The sequence below is a fragment of the Grammomys surdaster genome, unplaced genomic scaffold (genome assembly GCF_004785775.1).
Source record: "Grammomys surdaster isolate TR1022 unplaced genomic scaffold, NIH_TR_1.0 182, whole genome shotgun sequence".
Classification (NCBI taxonomy): domain Eukaryota; kingdom Metazoa; phylum Chordata; class Mammalia; order Rodentia; family Muridae; genus Grammomys; species Grammomys surdaster.
In genome coordinates this window covers 2,342,824-2,349,150 of record NW_021604627.1, presented here as the reverse complement: position 1 = coordinate 2,349,150, position 6,327 = coordinate 2,342,824, and the positions used below count along the sequence as shown (strand labels likewise).

Genomic DNA, 6,327 nt, shown 5'->3' with positions numbered 1-6,327 from the left:
TTTAATTTTTAATGTAAAAATAAATAGCCCATCCATCTCACTAGTATAATTTCCTTCCATCTTTAATAAATGGTAACATGATGTATACACCAAGGACTTGTTTTAAAATAACTTGTTTATTATTTATCAGCAAATATTTGATATGTGTGGCTATTTTATATGCCTATATGCTCAAGGCCACGAAAAAATTTCTCGGGCAAAATGGCATCATGAGTTTTTTTCCCACTCATTTAAGCAGCCTTGCTGGGGCCATTAGGACAGCCTTCTCTGCTGCGTGATGGTTATGGGCATGTCATACCCAGAGGAAATAGCCACATCAAGATGAATACAAAAAGAAAAGAGAAGAGGCAAAGTGGTCCAGTGACCCCCAGATCCATCTTTGAGTTCTCATCATGAGCCGTAGGTATAAATAGAGAGGGACTGGAGTATGGAGCTGGGGGGATTGTGAGTAGCAGGTTTCCAGCCTGCTCTGTTCTCCCGGCAGCTTCCTCCCTAACCTCAGATACATAGCACAGTGTACATGGGTGTGCGATCCTCCCTGGATTACCTAGCTTCTCTGCTGTTTCAAGTTTTCAATCCTGTACACAGGTCTTTCAGCTCTGGGAATTGCCCTTCTCTCTCTGTTCGCCTGCCAAACTCTTGCTCAAATATCTCTCCAGAAAGCCTTCTGGCTCCTCTGATCCTGGGAGGCGCTGCACTCTCTCCACCTGTCACCTCAGTGCTTCGTGTTGTCATTGTTTTCTGTCCTATTTTTAACAGAACAGAGCACGCGCGCGCATACACACACACACACACAGAGCACCTGGAATGAAGAGGATGCTGTATGCCTGACAACCAGGATACACAACACTCAGCAGCAGGTATCAGAAACTCAATATCAGAATCTTTGAAGCTTCCTTCTTCTGCATGAGCATTTGGAAACATGCATGCTAGAAACACCCGTGACTGGCTGAACAGTGTCACACGCCTGTACTTTTGGCACTCAGGAGGTAGAGTCAGGAGAGTCTGAGTTGGAGGCAACCAGCCTGGAATACACAGTAAGATCCTATCTCAAAAAACAAATAATGGCGGCCAGAGAGCCGGCTTAGTGGGAAGAGCTGGAAGTGCTTTTCCAGTGGACCTGAACTGGGGCTTTGTTTCCCAGCCTTTCCTCCTCTTGTCACCTCCAAGAGGATTCTCTGATCACCCTATTCAATACAGTCGCTGCCCTAGCAGCTCACTGTCCCCTCCCTCTTCCCTTTCCGTCCTTGTCCTTTTTCTGTAGCATTTCTCTATTATTTGTTATACTTGTCTCTTCTCTGTGTCCCTGGGCCCCTACAATACAAGTTGTGGTAGGAGTTTCTGTCTGTTCAGATGTGCTCCTAGCTTCTAAGGCTATAAATCCCACTGCTGTAGCAAGAGCCACTCCCTGAACCCTTGCCTAGTAAAAGCTTTATAGTTGCTATGTAGGTATGGTGAAGCTTGTCTATCATCCCAGCATGGGAGTGAGGGTGGGAGTCGGGGTGGGGGGTGAGAATTGAAAGTTTGAGTCCAGCCTGGGCTACATAGGAAGTTTTAGACCTTCAGACCAGCACAAGATACAGAGAAGTGTGTGTGTGTGTGTGAGTGTGTTTGTGTGTGTGTGTGTGTGTGTGTCTCGGGGGCGACACATGCCTTTAATCCCAGCACTTAGGAATCAAGCAGGCTCTCTGAGGCAGGCTCTCTGAGGCCAGCCTGAGTTCCAGGACAGCCGGGGCTACAAACCCAGTGGGAGGCAAGGTGGGGGTTGGGTTAGGGGTGGGGAATAGTGAACAAGCAGTTGCTAGATGACTCCATTTATCTGCTTCCTCGAACAGGTTGGGGTACAGGGTCTCCCTCCTCCCTAGCATTGCTCTCTCAAATATTTTTTTAATCTCTGAACAGCTGTTTCCTTCTGGCAAGGGATATGTCCCCACCAAGTGAACTATGGACTTTAGCAGGAGGGACCAGAGTCCCAGAAGCAGACTAATGGAGCTCTGTGGCCTGGTAGGAGCGGGAGGCCTGCTGGGCCCGTGTGCCTCAACCACACTTCCCTTCTCAATGGGTAGTGCAGCCGCCCGGCCCACCGAGGCTCTCACACAGACCCTAAGGAAAGTACTTCAACCTCTTCAGGTAAGCCCTAACAGGAGCACCTACCGTTGAAAAAAAAGGGGGGAGTGTTGGTGGAGTGGAGATTATCCCAGCCTTCCCTGGGCCAAGGTCTGGGAGACTCAGCAGGATCTGCATCTAATTAGAGCCCAGAGGCAGGCAGCCAGTGTTTGCTGGCGCATCCTTCCTTTACAGATTGGGATTCACATTTTCTGTTTTTGTGGTTTTTTTTTTTCCTTTTTCTGTCTTTTGTTTTGTTTTTCGTTTTTGTGAGAGAAGCTCAGTGGAACCTGCTGGGTTTCACCAGCCCGGCCTGCTGCAGTACACCAAGCAGCACCGAAGCTAACCTCCATAGCTGCTGATTCAGTAAACAAATGGGTCCCTGCCACCGGCGCGGCTTGCCTTGCTGGCCTGGCTGGGGAACAAACCGGAAGGAACAGCAAGGACTCCAGGGTGGTAGTGGGGGTTGAAGGGATGCTGGCACATCAAAGGGGTCCCCTCAGGCCAAGCCCATGGAAACTGCTTTGATCTCCTCATTACAGCTATTCATCCTGGGTCCAGCCTGAGACAAAAGGAGTACCCTGAAGGGGCAGCCTCGGAGGGCAAGCCCTACTCTCTGGCTTTTCTCTGTGGGCTATAGGGACCTCAGGCAACTGAGGCAAGCACCCCCCCCACCCCACCCCCCCGAGCCCCAGCCAGGTCCTAGCTGACCAAGACCCAGAGAACTGCCGATAAAGAGAACAGAATCTTCTGGAATGAGACCTGGCCAGTGAAAGTGGAGGTTAGACCTGAAGCAGAAGCCAGTGCAGGAGGAGAAAGTCCCCTGTGACTTTGAGCCCTCATCTCTTAACACCTTAGTGAGAACGGCGCTCAGTTTTGCGCCTGGCGTTGTGCTCACAGTATCACCCTGAACTCCACCCGTTTGCCCCGTTTACAGACAAGGAGACAGGCGCACAGAGATGAAGTACACCGCCACTAAAAAACGGTGGGCTGGGAGCCTTCGACCCTTCTGCTCTCTCTCACTTTTTTTCCTTTCCCTGCTCCTTGTTGAGAGGTGAACAATAAACCCATCACTCAGCCAGAGCGAGGGCCCACTGCTCTTTTCGTTTCTCTTCGCAGCTCCCTTGGCTCCCTGAGAGATCAAAGTTCTGAGAGGTGTGGAGTGGAAGTTGTTTGGGGAGCAGAGAGGCAAAGGTGTGGAAATGAAGGCCACTGGAGCCTTCTAGCTGGAGAAGGCTTGACAAACTGCTCTGTTGGGACTTTGGTGGGTCTCATGACCTCAGGAGGCGCCATCCAATGGTATGTAGTGTTCATACCCCCGACCCCCAGACTTTCCACACATGCCGGGTTAGGTAGAGAGTGAGGAAAACTTTTAGAAAGGGCATTTCTGTCAAGGCAACGGTCAGTCCCAGTCCAGACCACAGTCTCCTGGGTGCGGGAGCAGGAATTGAAAGACGTGAGGTGTTGGGGGAGGAGGATGCAGAGAAAGGGCAGAGGCCAAAGGAGGGGTGTGGGGAAGGCAAGCCAGTGCTGGGGAGGCCCTGCCCCCATCCCCACGGGTTGGAGGACGGAGACCCTGACCACATCAGGAGTGTGTGGTGAGGAAATGAGGCCTCCTCAAGAACGAGCTGCAAATGAGAACCGTATGGAGTCTCCAGATCCCCAAGGAACACAGGGAAAGAATACAGTGGCTGTGGCCTCCACGAGAGCCTTAGCATCTCTACTGAAGTTAACCAGTCAGGAAGGTCTGCTTTCCATCTCCACAGCCTGGGAGCCTGGGGCAGGGAGTCCTGGGAGGTGAGATACTTCTCAGTAGGTCCATGATCTGAGAGGGGAGTCCAGGACAGAGAACGGGCTGCCCAAACCTGCTAGGCCCCAACCTGCCAGGCCATGGGAAGGTCCTGTGGCATGGGGTACGATCGATTTTCTCAAGTACCCAGAAAAGCCATTGTTCTGTCCTGTGCCTGTTCTGCTCTGGGAGAAGGAGGCCTCTGCAAGCCTCCTGGACAGATTAGAGGACAGGAAAAAGAACCCTCTCCCTTAACTCGGCTTCAGTAGAGTAAATATCAGGAGCAGAGACCTCAAAGAGCTCAGGTCTCCCCTAAAATGCAGGGAGAATGGAAGGGAGTCTGGCAGAGGCCTGAGCCCTGGTGAGGACTCAGGCTCCAGGTGCTCAGGCTTCAAGAAAGATCTGGTGGTGACCTTTAGGATAATTAATGTGCCGCCTCCTACTGTGACAGCCCTCTGAGGTCAGATTTCAGGGGATCAAGTGCTCAGAGCACAGGCTGGTGCAGCCTGAGAATCCTGCAAAAGCAGGCAGCCATTTTAAGGTCTCAGAGGCCTCCATTCCCTCAGTGTGGGGTGGCATTACAGCCTGCCTCACAGCTTCTCCTCATCCTCTTGACCTGTGGCCTTCTTGAGATTTTCTGGTTCTTTTTCTAGAGGACTTTACGGAGAAAGATGAGCGATTTAAGAAGGACCCTTCCTGTAATACCCTTCTTCCGAATACGTGGTGTCAGATAGAGTAGGACATGGTTTCCTGGGTCCTGAAAACCAGGCATTGGCCCCAGATCTGTGTCTACTAAACCACACAATCTCTGAGACCAGTCCTCTCTCCTTTCAAAGTGATGTGAGTTACACTGGTGACCAGAATGGTTTTGAAGATTCACGGACAAAATTAAGTTCTCAAGAGGGAAGCACGTGCCTTTCCTTTCTCTCTTCTTCCCTATCCTGGGTCAGCTCTGAGGAGGCTCGGGCACTGGGGACTAGACCAGAAACAAGTTAGCATTTCAAGACAAGCGCTAATCATAGACCTAACTCCAGAGGTTTGCACAGCTGTGATTCCAGAGGTAGACAGTCTAAAGCTGGCCCAGTCATCAGGGACGTGAGCTTTCTACATTTCTAAAGCATCTGACTTTCCTCAAGGTTGCTCAGTTGGCTGCTGGAGTCCTAATGCTGCTCCAAGCAGGACAAGTTTAGGAAGAAAGGGGAAAAGGACAAATGGGACCTCTCTCAACTGAAAGAGCCCCCTTGGAGACCTGCCTTTCTTTACCATGGACCACTTCTAAGTCTCAAGAGGGACTGGGACTGTCTGAAGATGATGCTTGCCACTAACAAAAGCAAGAAAAACACAGAATGCAGAGCCGATGTCCAGAGCTTCAGCGGTAGCATTGTTAAAGTATTAAAATATCTCCATATTGATGACAAATGCCCTCTTTCTTCAAGGCTCACCATCCAGTGGACTTCCCTGACCTCTCTTCAGTGCTCCCCATAGCCTAGCAACAAACAGGCTAACGCCTGATTGCCACAGCACTGAGTAGGCATGTGCTCTGATTGGCCAGTGCTGGTACTTCCTGGCAAAGTGTTTTAAACAGACATCATAGGCGGTTACAAATGCAAATAAAAGCACCTAGTAACTGTCCAGGAAGAGGAAAAGGGAACTGACCATTCACAGGGCATGGAGCACTTCTGAGAAAAGCTGATCTGCTCTCTGGGATAAAAATGATCTAGCCAAGTGTGCTGGTATGCAGCGCAATCCCAGCCCTAGAAAAATTAAGACAAGAGGGTTGTGAGCCTCAGGCCAGTCTGATCTATATTGAGAACCTGACAAAAATAAACAAACAAACAAATGAAAAAGAAACTTACAACTGGGCAGTCTGATCATGCCTGTACATATGGAACAAGAATCCCCCAAACCAAAGAGAGACCAACCTGGGGCTTGTGCTCCCCTTTCTGGGACCCTGAGAGTCCAGAATTCCCTGTGAGACAGACCTCAGCCCATCACCAGTGCCTATGTAAACCTCCTTTCCTGCTACCATAACCAAATACTTGAGACTGGATAATTTATAAGCCACAGATGTTTATTCATTTATTTCTAGAACTGTGTGGTTCTAGAGGCTGGGATGTACAAGATGAAGGCACTTGCTGATTTCAGTATGGGACATGTACTGCTTTAGTAGGTCTTCAAGATTCAGTACTGAGTGTGGCATGTGCCGATTTAGTATGTCTTCAGGATGCCGTGGCATCTCTTGCTCACCCAAGTGAAAGGCTAGATAGCTTCCCCACAAGTCTCTTAATTTTATTAATTTTCTTTGTTTACTTATTCTATGTGTGTGATGGAGAGCATGTGCTTGTCATAGTGTGGAGGTCAGAGGACAATGTGTGGGCGTCAGTTCTGTCCTTTGTCCAAGTAGGTCTGTGGGATCAGGTTCAGACCATCAG

General features: G+C 49.9%; 1 long non-coding RNA gene across 1 annotated transcript; it reads left to right on the top strand.

Annotated features, from left to right (window-relative positions):
• Positions 1-772: 772 nt before the first annotated feature.
• Positions 773-5,314, top strand: LOC114621534. The gene is made up of 4 exons (XR_003711448.1): positions 773-860; positions 1,903-2,130; positions 3,226-3,405; positions 5,032-5,314. It is a non-coding gene; the product is annotated as an uncharacterized LOC114621534 (long non-coding RNA).
• Positions 5,315-6,327: the final 1,013 nt, after the last annotated feature.